The following is a 19,777-nucleotide window of genomic DNA, read 5'->3' on the forward strand; positions in this document are numbered from 1 at the left end:
TGCTTCAGGTCCTCCTCAATTTTGGTAAGCAAGGTTGTATCATCTGCATAGTGCAGGTTGTTGATGAACCAGCCCCACAATCCTGATGCCACATTCCTCCTCATAAATTTCAGTTGCTAGAATGATCTGTTCTGTATATAAATTGAAAAGGCATGGACACAGGACACATCCCTGACTCACTCCTTTTCTAACTTTGAACCATGCAGTGTTTCCTTGCTCTGTTGTGACGACCGTCTCCTAGTCCAAGTTTCACATGAGCACAATCAAGTGTTCTGAGATTCCTATTCTTCTCAAGGTTAGTCACAATGTGTTGTGATCTACACAGTCACATGCCTTTACACAGTCAATGAAGCACAGAGAGACACTGGTCTGATACTCTTTGCTTTGAGCCACGATCTATCTGACATTGTCAATAATGTCTCTAGTGCAGTGAACTCTTCTAAATCCAGCTTGTATTTCTGGTAGTTCTCTGTCAGTGTACTGTTCCAATTCTTCTTTGGATAATCTTCAGGAGGATTTTGATTGAATGTGATATTAGTGATATATTTTTTAATAATTTCCACACTCTGTTAGATCACTTTTTAAAAAATAAGGATGAATATAGATCTCTTCCAGTCAGTTGGCCAGGTAGTTGTCCTCCAGACCTCTTAGCACAACCTGGTGAGTACATCCAGGACAGCATCTGTTCATTGAGATATGTTAGTTGGAATGCTGTTAATTCCTGATGCCTTGTTTTTTTGCCAAGTCCTTAAGAGCAGCTTGAACTTCCTCCTTCATCACCATTGCCTTTTGATCATATGTTGTTTCCTGAAATTCTTCTGTGTCAGCCAATTCTTTTTGGTATAGTAACTCTGTATACTCCTTTCATCTTCTTTAAATGCTTCCTGAACCAGTTAATATTCTTAAGCATTCTTTTTTAAATAATTTTCAAGATATTTTAATGAAAGTTTATAGAGAACTTGGATTTCTATTCATTCATTGTTGCACATTTTCCTCCCTGCCACCCCCCTCACTGTTCACTTTTCTCTTTGAAAAGAAAAAAAAAAAATAGTCCAGTTATTCTGGACTCTTGTCACGCAAATAATACCTAATCATATATTCCTTTTAAACAATTATCTCCCTCAACTGTTACAATACAGTGTACATTATTTATCTTCACTTTTCTTAGTTTCCCCCTAAAGCTGATGTCAGTCCTGGGTTGTGGTTTTTTAGTCTTGTTTTATAACTGTGGCACTACGCAGTATTTGTCCTTTTGTGACTGAGCTATTTCACTCAGCATAATGTCCTCCAGGGTCACCCAATTTGTATAATATTTCATGAGTTCCTTGTTTTTCAATGCTGCATAGTATTCCATTGTGTGAATATACCACAGTTTCTCTATTCATTCATTTGTTGATAGGCACTTGGATTATTTCCAACTATTTGCTATTGTGAACAAAGAAGCAATAAACATGAGTGTGCATATAACTAACTCCTTGGGTGGCAGTTCTTGTTTCTTTGGGGTATATTCCCAGTAGTGAAACTGCTGGGTCAAATGGTATTTCTATTTGCAACTTTTTGAGAAAGCGCCATACAGCCTTCCATAGTGGTTGCACCATTGTATACTCCCACCAACAGTGAATAAGAGTTCCAGTTTCTCCACAATTTCGCCAGCATTTGTTGTTTGCTGCCCTGTTGAATTTTGCTATTGTTACTGGGGTGAAATGATATTTCATAGTTGTTTTGAATTACATCTCTCTTAGAGCTAGGGATTTTGAACATTTCTTCATGTGTTCGTTTGCCATCTAAATGTCTTCTTTGGTGAAGTTCATATCCTGTGCCCATTGCAATTGGGTTGTTTTCCTTTATCTTGTTGTGGTGTTCGAGTAGTGTATAAATTATAGATATAAATGCCTTATCAGATATGTCATTACCAAATATTTTTTCCCCAGTCTGTGGCTTTCCTTTTTACACTGCTGGAGTTTTTGGATGTGCATAGGGATTAGATTCTTAGAAGGTCCCATTCATCAATTTTATCCTCTCCTGGTAGGTCTGTCTTGGAGAGGGTGAAACTAAGTCTCTCCTTTGAGGCTAGGATCTTGAAGCTCTGCCTCACTTACTTTGGTTACATGGCCAGGAGGGCTCAGTCCTTGCAGAAGGACATCATGCTTAGAAGGGTGGATGGACAGCATAGGAAAAGATGAGATAGACTGGTAGAGTAACTGGGGTGATGGGAGTTGGTGTGTCAGAATTAGTGAGACTGGCTAAGGACAGGGAAGTGTTCAGAGGTGCTAAACAAAGGGTTGCTATACATCACAGGCGACTCGATGGCACAAAAAATCTCACCAATGGGCTGAATGTAGCATTATGATAGACGGTGAAGAGATTGGGATTGTTCACAGCTTCAGCTTGCTTGGTTCGTTCCACAATCAATACTCTTGGTACCAACAGCCAGGAAATCAAAAGACGAGTTGCATTGGGACAATCTGCTGTTAGCAACCTTTCCAGTGCACTGAAGAACAACTATGTCAGCCTATGTAAGACTAGAGACTAAGGTGCGCCTGATTCAGGCATGGTCTTTGCAATTACTTGTGATGCATCAAGAAGGCGGACAATGACTAGAATTGCTATCTTTGAGCTGTGGTGCTGGAGAAGAGTACTGAATACACCATAGACTGCTAGGAAACCAAACAAGTTCATCCTGTTGTTGTTGCTGATTGCTACTGAGTCAAGCACAACTCATAGTGACACTATGAACAAAAGGCCTAATGCCTTTCCATAACTATCGTCATTTCTCCAAGTTCATGGTTTCCAGAGGCATGTGGTTTAGGAAGTGGATGCCACTCCTGCTTCCCAACCTGTTTTACAACTGGGAACTCCACCAAACACTGTCCACATTGGGAAGCCATTCTGGTATGTGATACCCCAATGGCACAAGGTTCAGCATCACAGCAAACCCAGGTTACTGCATACAGCACATTGACAAAGGGTGATGTACAAAGTGGAAGAGTGTTCCTCCAGATATAACAGCACTAGTCTCATTTAGCAGTGGTTAAGTTTTAAGTTATTCAAACTAGAGAAGGTGAAACCAGGCTGCTCCTTGGAGGTAAGGACTTTGAAGCTCCATCTGATATACTTTGGACATGTTGCAAGGAGGGACCAGTCTTTGGAGAGGGACACAATGCTCGGAAGGGTGGAGGGACAGCGCGGGAGAGGAAGACCCTGGATGAGATGATTGACTCAATGACTAGGGTAATGGAGGTGGGCGTGTCAGAGAAAATGAAGTTGTCTCAAGATAGAGTAGGGTTCAGAGCTGTAGAACAGAGGATCACTATGAGATGCAAGCCACTCAACGGCAAATAAAAACAACACACTTAGTACTACCCTGTACTCATTGTATTGAGCTAAAACTGACTCATAGTTGACCCCCCTGAAAGTTTTCAAAGAAGATAATTGAGTCAGAACTGAACATCCAGCAGGTTTTCTGTCTTTTTGCTGAGGATCAGCTGGTAGATTTGAACCACCTTCTGTTGTTGTGTGGGTTTTGTTTTTTTAATTTTTGTGCGAGTGTACCGTCAAATCAGATCTGACTGGTACAGGAGGAGATTGTCACTCCTTCTCCGGCAGAGCATCTGGTGGATTCGAAACTTGTGCCTCTGGGATTGTAGTTGCAGCTCCTTGCCACTAGGCCACCAGAGCTCCCCGAACCACCTTCTGTTGTTAGAACACAGCTCCTGACCTAGCAGGCCACCAGAAGTCCCATCTGAGACGTAAATAGCCTGGAAATCAGCTAATACAGGCAGCCCCAAGTGTTTCTTCCTAAAGACAAGCGTTTTCTGTCACTTTAAACCTCATTGTTTGCTAATCAACTTCCCTGTTTGATATTCTATTTTTGTTTATTTACTTCCTTAAAACCTAGACTGAGGTTAAATCCATTTGAATCAGCTCTGGGGATGCCGACACTCTCTCTGGAACTGAGAACTGACCTTCCCAGGCAAGCAGTGAGGTTTTGTGCAAGAAGCATTCTATGTGATTGTTGTTCAGTTGGAACTGACACTGTTACCATGTGGTCAGTGCCCTCGCCCGTCCTTCTCACATAGCCCAAGGAATTATGTTGGCGGGAGAGACCAGAGGAGGGAAGAGTATAAATGTAGTATAAAAGTAGTATAAATGGTTAACATGTTTGGATGCTAATAGAAATAGTAAAGTCTGAGTCCATCCAGAAACACACTGGAAGAAAGGCCTGACTCTCCACATCCAAAACAATCAGTGATTTGTGGACGATAGTTCTACTCTAACACAAACAGGGTTGACGCGGATCAGGATTGAATCAGGATCGACTCAGTGGAAACTGGAAGATTAGCAGGTCAGATCTACTGGTCCACCTCTGAGCCCCAGGAGTTCACCACCGACCGCGGGTACACTGTGCTGTTGCCACTGCCCTCAAGTGGATTTCAATTTATAATGATTCTCAGTGGCGTTTCTGAGGCTGTAAATCCTTTTGGGAGGAGGTTGCCCATCTTTCCTCTGTGGGATAGTTGGTAGGTTTGAAGCACTGAACCACTTTCAGCTAACAGGGGACACGTAACACACTGAGCAGCTAGAGATTCTTGCCTTAGCAGCGTCCTCATGTCCTCGAGGCCCTGGTTTTCACATCTGGAAAGGACATGGAGGACTTCCAGGTCCGTCTGTTTTTCCACAAATTGTTCTAGAATTATTTATTTTTATTCAGTAATTTTGTTGTGAAAAAGACGTTCACTAGAGCAGAGGTGCGTTGTGCTTCACCCATCAACTCCTCTGCGCCTCTTCTCACTAATGATCAGTCCTTGTGTCACCGTTTGGCACAAAGAACTGAAATCTCCCAGCTGTGCAACTGCTCACTTCTCAGTCACCAGATCCTTCAGAGATGTTGTGAGAATCTCCGTGAATTAGCTGAGATTTCTGGCCAGGTCCTGCCTCCTCTCCTATTCTGTTTCTCAACCATGTGCTCACCCCAGCCTTGCTGTCTGTTACCCGCTGCCTCCTTTTACATTTTGGTCTGTCTGGCAGCTCCAGATTGAAACAGTTCAGAGAATCTGTTTGGTGCTTAACTCCAACTCTCGTGGGAGAGTACAGCAGACGAGCTGTTTATCTTCGCAGTCTCCCTTTAGGCTATATTCAACATTCTTGGAACCAGCAGTCAGGAAATTAAAAGACACATTGCGATGCGAAAGTCTGCTGTTAGAGACCTTTCCACAAGTACTGAAGAGCAATGATGTCATTCTGGAGACTAAGGTGTGCCTGATACAGGCCATGGTCTTTGTATAATCACTTGCTATACATCAGATAGTTGGACAATGACTAGGGATGATCAAAGGAGAATTGATGCCTTTGAGCTGTGGTGCTGGAGAAGAATATTGAATATACCATGGACTGCTAAGAGAATGAACAGGTTTGTCCTAGAGAGGATGAAGTCAGGCTGCTTCTTGGAAGCAAGGATTCTGAAACTTCATCTGACATGCTTTGGACATGTTACAAGGCAGGATCAGTCCTTGGAGAGGGACGTCATGCTTGGGAGGGTGGAGGGACAGTGCAGGAGGGGAAGACCCTCTATGAGGTGGATTGATTCAGTGACTGGGGTAATGGGGGTAGGTGTGTTGGAGACAGTGCGATTGGCACAGGACAGAGCAGGATTTAGGGCTGTTGTACACAGGGTCACTATGAGTCAAAGGCGACTCGATGGCACATAACAATAACAACCTTTATATATCTTTTTTTTAATTAAAAGTCTTTTTTAAAAAAATTTTATTTTATTATTTTTGTGTGCGTGTACCGTCAAATCAGATCTGACTGGTACAGGAGGAGATTGCCCTCCTTCCCTGGCAGAGCATCTGGTGGATTCGAACTGTGCACCTCTGGGATTATAGTTGCAGCTTCTTGCCACTAGGCCACCAGAGCTCCCCTTATATATCTATCTTTATGCCAGAGCTATTTCAAACATTTCTTTAAAAAGGCAAGGATCCATGAAAGTCATTCATGTGTCCCTGAACCAGGAACCAGCGTTCCTGGAAAAAAACCGTATTTGTGTTTCCCCATGGAATAAGGAGGAAGACTATGCTTAAAAAAACACCTCATAAATCAGGTCGGTCTATCCCAAAACCGCAGGGCTGACTGGGCGTGGAGCGCTGTTTCCTGCTCTGGGCGATGGCTCACCCCCAGCAGAGGAGTCATTGGTCAGGGGAGGACAGGAGGCTCTGTGCAAAGGGAAGGCCAGCCCGATTTTATTGCAGAAACATCTGCTTATGAATAAGCTAAGTGAAGACAGTAACTGCCAGACAAGAAGGCGGAGAACCATAGTGTCAGGAGGCAGACAGCCAGGAAGGGAACGATCCAAAGTTAGTACTGAGTGGTGGGCGCATACATCAGTGTCTCTGGACAAAACGGGATAAATATCAAGTCCATCAAAATCGCCCGGAAAGCTTTTGCGAAGTTAGAGATCACACTGAAAAGTCTCAAATCGACTTCCTAGGGATCATGGGAGGGGAGGGGAAAAGAAAGACAACATTGATCACCGCGTATGTGGAAGACAAGGGAATGCTGAGATACTGAGAATCAACACCTACTTCACGTTTGTGCTTCCAGACTCTGTAGCACTTTACATATGTGAACTCATTCTTTGAGGGTTCAGTTATGAGTCAGTCTCAACTTTGACTTTAAATAACAACAGTAATACTGGACGGGAGCTACCACGAGGCCTCCTTATCACAGACAGAGAATCGGAGGCCCGGAGACGGTAGGTACATTGACTGAAGTCACGCATCCTAAAAGCAAAGAGCAGAGCTTGGGTTCAAGCCTCAGCAGGCTGCCTTTTGCAGCTGGTGCGACTCTTGGATACAGGAATCAGGGAGCCCTAGTGGCCAACTCAAGGCAGATTGCCGTGCTGGAAAAAGGTGAACCATTTCCTCTCGTGAAATTTACAGCCTCTGAAAACCCACGGAAAGGTCAGCTTTGAGTCGGTTATGACGTGAAAATATATAACAGCAACGTGGATGATCCGTAGTTCAAATTAGACCCACTTATGTTTCAGTGCTTACTCAACTGAACTATTTCTTTTGTAAACCAGTATACTAAATTTTTATTTTCACAAAGCTTTAGGGGAAACACTGCGTTTGCCAGTTATTGACTCGGCGATTCTGAAAGCCCAAGTGGATCCAAAGGGTTGTCAGGAAGTACCAAGGAAAGAATGCCTTGTTACAGGGGAAATCTGCCAAGTTGTGAAGTAACTACATTAGTTATTTATTAGAGAGGCCACATGTGTTGAAGTTAAGTCTGACCTGACTAAATTGCTTGAAGATTTACTCTCTGCTTCAACATATTCTAGTTTTCCTGGCCACTGGATTACGGAACACAATTTAAACAGATCTCTCGTTATTTGGATCTGAACATGCGCTTGCTTTAATGATACACTCCTCAAAGGAAACAGGTACCAGAAACCTCGTGCTCTTACTCTCCATACGTTCTCATTTTTTTTAATTGTGTTCGAGCCAGATAAAGCAATCTGCAGTGTCAGCGACGCCCCGGTCTCCAGCCTCCCTGTCCTGACTTGACACATTCTTGCATACTTAGCCTAAGTTGCTCAGTAATCTTGTGCTGTCTCTTTCTCCTTCCTTGAATCTAAGAAAAATTTTAATCCCCATTTCAACACGAAGGCAAATAATGACAAAACGAGCAGAGAGTATGCATAGACACTTCTCCAAGAAAGCATCTCAGATGACCCCCCCCCCAGAAAAAGAGATACATAAAGAAATGCTCAAAATCATTAGCTGTTGGAGAGATTAAAACCAAAATAACAGTGATGTATCATCTCCAGCAAAAACAGCAATGTTCAGTGAGACACAGTACTATAATAGGGACCCTAACAGCTGAATAGCAACAAGTTTATATTTCAAATTAATGTTTACCTGTAGCTGGCTCCTTAGGTCATTTCCATTTTTTTTAAAATTTATAAAGAATGATTTGATGAAAATATGCACGTAACCCTCACTCTAAAACTCTGACTCTTTTCCTAGGAGAAACTCCTAGTGGTGGGATTGCCGGGTCAAAGACAATGGGCATTTTCATGGCTGTCAGTACATGCTGACAACTTTCTCTTCAGATAGTGCTGATTTATAAGGCCCTTGGCAGCCTCATTGCTGTTCTGAAAACTCAATCGCGCTATTCAGCTAACTTTCATTTAACATCATAAAAACATGTGACTTCTGACTGTCTTCCCAGCATAATCTCCCTTCCAGTTTGTACGGCACCAAATATTGTTTTGGCCAGCTCAGAGCCTGCGTAAATCCCCAGATCATGCAGGTGGGAGCTTGTTGGAATCCACTCACCCAGGCGTTTAGCTCAGGAGGACCTAGTGAAGGATTGGAAACATGACCTTCCTTTTCCAATCACGACTTCTAAACGGCATTTCCGGGGAAGTGTCCAAGTGGAGTGTGCAAAGCTGAACTGACGGTAATATGTAAGCTTCCACTGAAAGATGCGTAAGTCACCATTTTGGTCTATTTCTAGGTTACTGTGAGTTATTGTTATTAGGTGTGATCAAGCTGAGTATGTCTCCTAGCAACCCTGTGAACGACGGATCAGAACCCTGTCCTATCCCGTGCCATCCTCACTCACCATCTCGGACAAACTGGAGCCCATTGCTTCAGTCCACCTCACTGAGGGTCTTTCTCAGTGTTGCTGATCCTCTCCCCTTCCTTTCCAAGAAATAGCTACATGCCCCAACTAAAGACTACGACTCGAATCAGGTGGATTTTAGTCTTCAAACTGACATCATTGCGCTTGTGTAAACTGGTGAGGTCCCTGACATTCGACTGCTCGTGCACTATGTCTCCTGGTCTCCTGACTGCTGGTACTAAGGGTGTTGATTGTGGATCCAAGTAAGATGAAATCGTTGACAGTTTCAATCCTTCCTCCGTCTATTATGATGTTGCCTATTGGCCCAGTGGTGAGGATCTTTGTTTTCTTGATGATCTGTAAGGTAGTCTGTGGTTCTTGACCTTCAGCAAGCACCTCAAGTCCTTCTCACTTTCAGCAAGCAAGGTCACGACGTCTGCATAATGCAGGTTGGTGAGTCTTCCTCTGATACCGATGCCACATTCCTCTTCCTAGAGTCAAGCTTCACTAATGATTTGCTCAGCATTCAGACTGACTAGCTGTGGAGAAAGAATATAATCATGGCTCACACCTCTTTTTATTTTAAACCATACAGTGTTCTCTTGTTCCGTTCAGACACCAGCGTCTTGGTCTAAGCATAGATTTCTTATGAACACTTAATTAAGTGTTCTGGGATTCTCATTCTTCTCAATGTTAGTCACAGTTTGTTATGATCCACACAGTCAAATGCCTTTTCATAGCCGAGAAAGCACAGACATTCTTCTGATATTCTCTGCCTTCTGCCAGGATCCATCTGATATCAGCAGTGGTATTCCTGGTGGTATAACCTCTTCTAAATGCAGCTTGAACTTTTCTGACGGTTCTTTGTTCATGTACTCTTCTAGCTGCTTGGGAATAGTAATCAGTAATATTTTGCTTGCATGTGATATTAATGATATTGTTCAATAATTTCCACTTTCTGTTGGACCACCTTTCTTGGGAGTGAGGATAAATATGGATCTCTTCCAGTCAGTTGGCCAGGCATCAGTCCTCCAAATTATCTAGCAAGTACTGGAGAGTACATCCAGGGCTGCATATGTGAGGTGAAGCATGTCACTGGGTATCCCGTTGATTCCTGGGGCCTTATTTTTTGCCAATGCCTTCAGCTCCGTGCCAAGAAAAGGAGGGTTTCTGTCTTCTTTTGATACTCCTTGCACCACTGACGATTTTTCATATACTTTTTTCCAGTGTTGTAACTCTAGGCTTGAATTTGTCTTTCAACTTTAGAAATGCTGAGCAAGTTCCTTCCGTTTTATTCTCCAACTCCAGCTCTTTAGACATTCCATTAGAATTCTCGACTTTGTCTTTGAGTTGCCTTTTGCCACCATTGGTTTATTGGTCTTCTTTTGGCATCTCTCCCCTTTGTTTTGGCTTCTCAATGTTCCAGTGCAGTTTTAGAGTCTTTTTTGGCATCTATTTTGGCCTCCTGTTCTGTCTTTGTGACTACCTCTTGCTCTATTCATGTATGTTATCTTTGCTGTCATCCCATAACTCATCTGACCGTCACTCATTAGTGTTCAAAACTATTCTGGAGAGGATTGTGGGTAGGGGGGTGTAATATAGAAGAGCCGAGTGAGAATGCAGCCAGAATGAAAATAGCTGTTTCTAACCTTCACAAATTCCACAAGAGAGAGGAGTCCCCATAAACAACATCAACAGTACAACACTGATTCTTAGGAGGTCAGACATGCTCCAGTGATCCCTCAATATTATTGTAAATCCTAACCCTAACTGTGGTCCTCAGAGCTCTCATGCTCTTCTGCCGGGTCCACGATTCTATTGCAATGGCCACACAGAGCTCCCAAGCAATACTCACAATTATAGGATTCAGGCACGTGGCCAGGAGAGATTGGTCCTTGGAGAAGGACATCATTCTTGGAAGGGTGGCTGGACAGTGCCGGAGAGGGAGACCCCAGATGAGACAGATTGATACAGTAACTGGGGTGATGGGGGCTGGTGTGTCAAAATTAGTGAGACTGGCTCAGAACATTCTGTTGGGTCTTTTTGTAAACTGTAACAATAAAAGCAAATAAATGAAAAAGAGTTCCTTTGGATAAGGAGAAGAGGGGCTGTCAAACTGACTGGAGAAAACTTTTTTCTTTTAATGCAATTATAATCATGCTTTGCCCCAGGGGAGTCGGGTAAAGACTACTGTGGGATGTTTTGTGTGGGTTTTTTTCCCGCCTCAATAAAATTCAACCCCCAACAATTTTTTTTAATTTTTGCACAGCATCTATTAGAAAAGACATAAAATACATTTTATAAAACATGTACTCAGTGAAATGGAATAATTTTTGTTCATCACAAGAAGACAGTATTCTCTGAAAAAATGTGAGCTCTGTAAACATTTATGCAAGGTAACTAAACTCCAAATGATAATCCAGTAATCTCTGCAACTTTTTTTCTAAAGTCATTAATTCTAAGAAAAAAGCACCTTCCTTGCTTTTTTCCAAATTAACAGCAACTTTCCACATTGGTTTTCAAAAGGATGTTCTGAGCAATATATTCTTGACATTTGTTACTTAATAATGTTTTATGTGCTATCTTGGGGAAAAAAACCCCATGTTCTTCCTGTATCTCAGGTCTGGGTGACCCTATTTTTCCAGCAATCACTCAGTGGGCCCATTGGAGCTGGTGACTGAGAGGTTTTGACCCTGACAGGAGTGTCTGACCTAGGCTGTATTCGACCAGTCAGTCTTAGAAAGGCTGCAGCAGGAGCCGGGAACAACCAGGTCAAGTAGCTTGGCTTTCTGCAGTAGGTGAGGAGGCTTCCAATAACAAATATTCACAGAAATACAAGAATAAAAAATCCCGAAAATAACAGAAATTTTTTGAGGAAAAGGAAGCCTAGTATACAACAATACATATTACAAATAATTGCTATAAATTCTACTTTCTGAAAAATGTTTGTTAGCTTTTAACCCAGACAGTGAAAGATTTGGATCTGTGAATATATTTACTTATTTACTTGGGTGAAGTATTGCAAGGCAGCTTTTATCTCTTCCCTCTTCTAGATTGGTACTGTTTTGAGAAAACAGCTTTAAAATAATTTAATCATTAGAAAAGAGTGAATCGTCACTCACAGACTTTCTGCCTTCCACCTCGAAATATGCGGAGACTTGGCGAGGCTGTGATAAATTTTAATGTTATGAAGTTGACGAAACCAGTTTAGAAGCATTCGTAGTAACTGCCAAAGACTTCTCTTCCACAAAGGGCCTACGGACCCAGATCCCTTTCCTGAAAACCTTCTATACCCAGGAGAAGATTTATACCAAGACACACAGAGATCTCCAAGGAATGCCTGGGCCACAGATGTTGAAAGGAAACAAAGGCCTTTCTCCTGAGCCTCCAGAGAGAGAAAGCCTTCTCCAGAGCTGGTGCTCTGAATTCTTATTTGTAGTTTTCTAAATGGTGATAAAACAATTTTCATTTATTAAAGCCATTAATTGTTTTAGTTCTGTTTTATCAGCACTATATAACACTCTTGGCACCAGCAGCCAGGAAGTTAAAAAAACGTATTGCCATGGGAAAGTCTGCTGTTAGGGACCTCTCCAAAGTACTGAAGAGCAATAGTGTGTCTCTGGAGACAAAGGTGCGTCTGGTATGTTACCCTGCTTTGCCAACCATGCACCTTCCCTGGAAAGCTCCAGCAGCCAGCATCCTCAGGAATTCAGTCCTGGTGCGGACTTCCCCAGCAGAACTCAGTGTTTCATTTCCTGGATTGTGGAGCCAAGCAAGCTGAAATTGTTCACAACCGCAATCTCTTCTCCATCCGTCATGGTGCTGCCAGTTAGCCCAGTGGTTTGAATCACTGTCTTCCTTATGTTTAGTCCAAATTGAAGACTATAGTCCTTGACCTACTGCAGCACATGTTTGAGGTCCTCCTCAAGGTTAGCAAGCAAGGCTGTATTATGTGCATAGCGCAGGTTGTTGACGAGTCTTCCTCTAATCCTGATACCACACTCCTCATCAAGTCCAGCTCTCAAATGAACTTCATATAGATTTGAAAATTATGGGGACAGGATGCATCCCTGATACACTCCTCTCCTAATTTTGAAACGCTGTGCTTCCTTGCTCTGTTCTGACAATTGCCTCCTGGGTCAAGTATAAGATTCACGTGAGCATAATCAGGTGTTCTGGGATTTTCATTCTTCTCAAGATTAGCCATAATTTGCTGTGATCCACAAAGTCAAATGCCTTTGCATAGTCAATGAAACACAGAGAGACACTGCTCTGGTACTCTTTTTTTTTATTATATATTTTTAAAAATTTATTATTAATTTCAATGAAAATTTACAGACTTTGGATTTCCATTCATTCATTGGTGCACTTTTCTCCCCTCCCAACCCTCCCCCTTAGTACACTACCCTCTTGGAAAAGTAAAAGAAAAATTCTTTCATTGTTTTACAAACCTTCCCCTCAGGTCCACTCCACTACGCAGCCTTTGCTCTGGACTTCTGTCATGACAAAAATACCTAATCACATATCCCTTTTAAACAGTTTTCTCCCTCATCTGTTTCAGTGCAGTATACATTATTGAGCCCATCTTTCTCAGTCTCCCCCCAACCCTGAAGTCAGTCCTGTTTTACAACAGTGGCACTATGCAACATTTGTCCTTTTGTGACTGAGATACTACACTCAGCATAATGTCCTCCAGGGTCACCCATTTTGAGTAATATTGCATGAGTTCCTTGTTTTTCAATTCAGTGTAGTATTCCATTCTGTGACTATACCACAGTTTCTCTATCCATTAATTTGTTGATTGGCACTTAAATTGTTTCCAGCTCCTTGCTATTGTGGTACTCTTTGTTTTGACCCAAGATCCCCCCTGACATTGTCAACTATGTCTCCAGTGCCACGACCTCTTCTTAATCCAGTTTGTATTTCTGGTAGTTCTTTCTTAATGTACTGTTCCAGCCATTTTTGGATAATCATCAGAGCTGTGTCCTGTCTCCGTACCTTTTCAATCTGTATGCAGACTAGACCATTTGAGAGGCTGGACACTATAACGGGGACTGTGGCATCAGGATAGGAGGGAGACTCATCAATAACCTGCGTTATGCAGATGGCACAATCTTGCTTGTTGAAAATGAGAACTTGAAGCACTTGTTGCAGCAGATCAAGGAATGCAGCCCTCAGTATGGCTTGCATCTTAATGTCAGGAAAACAGAGATTCTTACCACTGGACAAACAGGCCGTGTCATGATGGATGGAAAGGGGATTGAAACTGTCAACAGCTTCATCTTGCTTGGATCCACAATTAACACCCTGTGTACCAGCAGTCAGGAAATAAGGAGACGTGCTGCACTGGGAAAACCTGTCGTAGGGATCTCTCCAAATGATTGCGGAGTAATGATGTCATTTTAAGGGTTTTGGTGCATCTGATTCAGGCCATTGTCTTTCTGATCACTTACTACGCATCCACGAGATGGAAAATGAACAAGGATGACAGAAAAAGCATTGACACCGTTGAGCTGTGGTGTTGGAGAAAAAGACCGAGAATGCCATGGACGGCCAAGAGAACAAACAGATATGTCTTGGAAAGGGTGTAGGTGAAGAGCTCTTTGGAGGCAAAAATGATGAGGCTTTACCTCATATACTTTGGGCATGTTGCTAGGAGGGGCTAGTCCTTGGAGAGGGACATGATCCTGGGAAGGGTGGAGGGTCAGCGAAGGAGAGGAAGACCCTCAACCAGGTGGACTGACACGGTGACTGCTGCAATGGCCTCTTATGTGCCAGAAAGTGTGAGAACGGTACAGGATAGAACAGGGTTCAGATCTTTTGTTTATAGGGTCGCTATGAGTTGTACTCAACTCAACAGCACCTAACCAACAATAGCAACAACAACAACATACACATTTACTTCACCTAATAGCACAAACAGGAATCAGAGTGACTACATCTGTGGAAAGAATTGTTGGAGAAACTCAATATCAGCTGTGAAAACTAGACCAGGTACTGATTGCCGAATAACAGACTATCAACTACTCATACTGAAGTCCAAACTAAAGTTAAAGAAAATGAAATCAAATTAATAAAAACCAAAATTTGACTTTGAGTCTATCCCACTTGAATTTAAAAATCTCAGGAACAGACTTGAGGCCCTGAACACTAATGAATGAAGACCAGATAAGCTTTGGGAGAATATCACTCAGGAAGAATGCAAGAGTTACTGCAAATACAGAGGAGGAAGAAAACACTGACAGTGGAGACTGAATATTGCACTAGAGTGCTGAGAAGCAAAAGCAAGGGGAAGAAACTGGGAAGTTAAGAAGCTAATAGAAGATTTCAGAGAACAGCTCAGGAAGCCAAAGCAAAGGATTATAGTGAAATGTGCAAAGATCTGGAGTCTGAAAATAAAAAATGACAAACTCATGCAGCATTTTTTTTTTTGCAGCATTTCTTAAGCTGAAGGATCTAAAGAACAAATTCAAGCCTCAAGTTGCAATACTTAAGGATGCTATGGGCAGAATATTGAATGATCCAGGACACATTAAAAGAAGATGGAAGTAGTACACAGAGTCACTGTACCTAAAAGAACTGGCTGACAAAAAAGAATTTCATGAAACAACGTATGATCAAGAGACAATGGTGATGAAGGAGGAAGTTTAGGCTGCTCTGAAGGAACTGGCAAAAACCAAAGCCCTACCTCATGGTAGCAGCACAACTGTGCCAGTCCCTGCTCTGGCGGGACTCCCCCTCTGCCCACTCCCCACATCCTCTGCTGATGGGACACCACTCCCCACATCCTCTGCGGACGGCACAGTCCTGAAGATGCCAATTCCTCTGAGAGGCCTTGGACAGCACATTTTGACTTATCACCTGATCTGGACATCATATAGAGACAGAACCAGTCGTGAGTTTAGACCAGGATGTAGCGTTCACATAGACAGAGGTTGAGAAGGTGCAGAGATTGAGCCTTGGGAAGATGTTGATTACCTTGTTTACAAAGGCACAGAGAAATGTGGATTTTTACATGAGTAGGAACAGCTGTGGAATGGCAAAAGCACCTGGAAACAGAAAGAACTACTAAGTGGCCAAAAATGCTGAAAGGATGGAAAAATACAACAACACCGAAAAGTTTCCTAGGAGAATACACAAAGGAATTCCCCTCCAGCTCTGAGATGAAGTCTGGGCTTTCCTTCTTGAGATCCCCACAATGAAAGAAGAAACAAGAGATCTTTATAGTAAATTAAAAACAGAGCACAGGGGTTTTCACCCGATATCAGACAGAGTGATCTTGATGTCAAACACACGTTTGTTCTGTTTAGAGACAGATACGATGTCAAGCAACAATCCTTATTCCACGTTCCTGTTGCTTATTCTAGGTATAAATCCAGAAGGTGGATATTGTCAGGGTCTGACCCAGATCACAGCTTTACTTCTCAAGTACATGAATGAAGAAGATGCCCTCGGGGCCCTGGTCAAACTATTCTCAGATCCCAAGCATGCCACGCATGGCTTTTTCCGTCCAAAGTTTTGCTAAACTCTTGAGGTTCGAAGAATGCCATGAAAAAATACTGAATAAATTTCTGTCTAGGCTTAAGCAGTATTTGGATTCTCAAGAAATCTATACAAGCTTTTATACAATGAAATAGTTTTTTCAGTGTTTTCTTGATCAAACTCCATTGATACTCAACCAAAGAATATGGGATATCTACATACTTGAAGAATGAATTCTTACTGGTATGTCTTACACAATCTTAAAATTACACACACACACACAAAACAAAAACAAACAAACAAACAAAAACCACAACAACAAAAAAACAACCCACTAATGGGATTCTCCATGGAAGAACTTGTAGAATGTCTTCAGGAAACCCTGGCAGAGTCTATTTTCTTTGAAGATGATTTTGTAATAAAAACCTTCAAATTTCTATGGTAGAACTAAACCAAGCTAAATTAGGTCTTCCAGAGCCTGGTAAAGAGAATGAATATCCCAAAAAACCTTTGGGACGGCTTCTTTCTGAATCTCTGCTGGCATTTATCATATAAGCAATGGACAAAGAAGTCTTGGTAAGTCAAATCTTCACACAGACAACAAGAGAGATAGTGGCACGTCTACCTACAAAAAGCACGAGTATTAGGGAGCCCTGCTAGTCTAGTGGCAAGAAACTAAATAATAACTTAGTAACTAGTGACAAACTTAAAACACTAGAATGTATTATAAAACTAATCCTAGCTACTCTTAATCCTAGTTTGTAATGTCTAAAATAATACTTAGTAACTAGGGACAAACTTAAATACTAGACTGCATTATAACACTAATCTTAGCTAGTCTTAAGAAAACACCCTCTTTTAACCATATTTTGAACCTAAATACATAATGGTTTTTATGATATTTTTCATTATCTTGCTCCCATTTTTAATATCAGACCTCATTCTTCCTTTGGGAAATAATTGGTTTGTGTTTTATTTTTCTTTTTTTTAATTAAGATGAAATTCACAAGTTGCTAAGTGTTGCTGGCTAATACTGAGACAAGATGGTAGAAAGAATATTCTAGTCTCTGGTGGCTTCGTGGTAGTGAGTTGTGCTGCCAATCCCAAGGAAGGTGGTTCGAGACCACCAGCTGCTTTGTGGGAGAAAGATGGACAATCTCCTCCGACACAATTTGTTGTTGTTAGGTGCCATCGAAATGAGTATGACCTGAACCCTGTCTTCTGTGTCTTCCCCATCATCTCTGACATATCTGAGCCCGTGGCCACAATCACTATGTCAAGCCATCTTGTTGAGACTCTTCCTCTCTTTTGCTGACCCTCCATGTTTTCAAGGACTAGGCCCTCCTAACAACATGCCCCACGCATGTGAGATCAAGCTTGGTCATCCTCGCCTCAAAGGAGCACTCTGGCTGCACTTTCTCCAGGACACATCTGTTCATTCTTCTGGAAATCCATGGGACAGCCAGTACTCTTCTCCAGGACCACAACTCAAAAAGGCATCAATCCTTCTTCCATCATCCTTATTCACTGACCAGCTTTCAGACACACAGCAAAACCATGGTCTTTTCAGGCACATAAAAAGACTATGACCTGAATCAGTCCTCAAATTGGCATCACTGTCCTTCAGTACTTTGGAGAAGTCCTTGACAGATTTCCCCAATTGACAATTTCTATCTTTTCTCTATCTCTTATGATACGGCCTATAATTCCAGTGGTGAGGACTTTTGTTTTCTGGGTGTTGAGATTTAATCCATATTGGAGATTGTAATCTTGCAGCAACGAGTACTTAAGTCTTCCTCACTTTCAGTAAGGAAGATTGTGTCATCTGTATAACATAGGTTGTTGATGAGTCTTCCTCCAATCCTGATGGCACATTCTTTTCGAACAGTAGCATTATGTAGTACTTTTGTGTGACTGAGATATTTCACTCAGCATAATGTCCTCCATGGTCACCATTTTGTATAATACATAATGAATTCTTTACTTTTCAGTGCTGCATAGTATTCCATTGTGTGAATATACCACAGCTTCTCTATCCATTCGCTTGTTGATAGGCACTTGGGTTGTTTCCAACTCTTTGCTATTGTGAACAAAGCAGCAATAAACATGGGTGTATATATATTTGCTCAGGTGACAGTTCTGGTTTCTCTAGGGTAAACTCCCAGTAGTGGAATTCCTGGGTCAAATGGTATTTCTATTTCCAACTTTTTGAGAAAGCACATACTGCCTTCTGTTATTAAATTGGGATAATTACAGGGCATTGGGAGGTGAGGAGAACCAGAAGAGGATGGATTGGTAAAGAACACAGTATTGGATGATATGAAGAGAAGGTAAGTCTGAAAAGAACAGGCAAAAAGATGTCATGAGTAATGCAATTAACAAGCTGATGCATGAGGCCAGGAAGAGGGAGGGAGGTGTGGGTAAGTCTGATAAATCCATGAACAAAAAGGCAATTTCTTTATAAACTCCCACTCAAATCACAATTTAAAAAAACCCACAAAAACCTGTAGGGTAGCTCTACCCTTCCTGTAAGGCTGCTGTCGGTCAGAATTTATTTAGCTTGCCCTGGTTTGAATGACACCGAGCTTCTTTTCACTTGTTTCCTCTCCATGTGAATATCTTTAATAAAAGGTCTATTAAAATGTTCTCTCATTTTTTTTATTAGGTTGTCTTTGTGCTGTTATAGCACTTTTTAAATAGGAGCTGCTGTTCAATGCTCACCTAAATCTAGTGGGCTTTGCTTCTGGCACTGGAAGTGGCAGTGTGGGTGGTGGTTCAGGACAGAGATCTGGAGTCAGGCTGACGGAGGTTGGAATGCTGGATCTAACTCAATCTTATGACTTTGGACAATCTACATGATTCCTCTGAGCCCCAGTCTTCTAGTGAATAAAATGGGAATAAATATAGTCACCTCTCACGGGGTGGTCATAAGGGAAGATACTCTGTATGTCATGCCAGTCAACTGGGAAAGGCACCTCTTAGAACTCTTTACTTAAGGAATTTTTTTTTCATGCTCCTAAATTTTGAAGAACAAGGATGTCAGTTTAAAGACTGAAGTGTGCTGGATCCAAGCCATGGTGTTTTCAAGTGCTCATGTAGCATGTGAAAGTTGGACAGTGAACAAGGATGACAGAGAAGAAATCAATGCCTTTCAACTGTGGTGCTGGCAAAGAGTGTTGAATATACCATGCACTGCCAAGAGAACAAATCCGTTTGGAAGGAAGTGCAATTAGAGTACTTTAACGAGACAAGAAGGGTAAAACTTCATCTGACTTACTTTGGACATATTTGCAGGAGGAACCAGTTCTTTGAGAGACACATGATTCTGGGAGGGGTCTAGGGTTAGTTAAATAGAATATGATACTCAACAAGGTGGACTGACAGTAATTACCACCACTGGCCGGAGCAGGACGGAGGTCATGAGAATGGCACAACACGGCAGCATTCAGATCTGCTGTTCATAGAGCCACTGTGAGCTGTATTTACCTGATGACACTTACCAAGAATAAGAGCTTACGCTCATGGCTGCTGGAGGCTGAGGAACGAGTTTTCTGAAATGCATAAATCAAGACTCAGGGTACATTCACACAACGCCCAATTGATAAGAAGAGACGTGGTTGCCACCTGTTCCTTGCCCTTGACTCAGAACTGACTTGACTCCACAGTG

At 42.0% G+C, this 19,777-nt stretch overlaps 1 pseudogene; it reads left to right on the plus strand.

The window, feature by feature from the left end:
* The window catches only part of LOC102871629, a 26,865-nt pseudogene extending 10,108 nt beyond the window's left edge, over positions 1-16,757 (plus strand).
* The last annotated feature ends 3,020 nt before the right edge of the window (positions 16,758-19,777 follow it).

This window comes from Elephantulus edwardii, unplaced genomic scaffold (assembly GCF_000299155.1).
Source record: "Elephantulus edwardii isolate Elephantulus edwardi_28Jun2011 unplaced genomic scaffold, EleEdw1.0 scaffold00088, whole genome shotgun sequence".
NCBI classification, from domain to species: domain Eukaryota; kingdom Metazoa; phylum Chordata; class Mammalia; order Macroscelidea; family Macroscelididae; genus Elephantulus; species Elephantulus edwardii.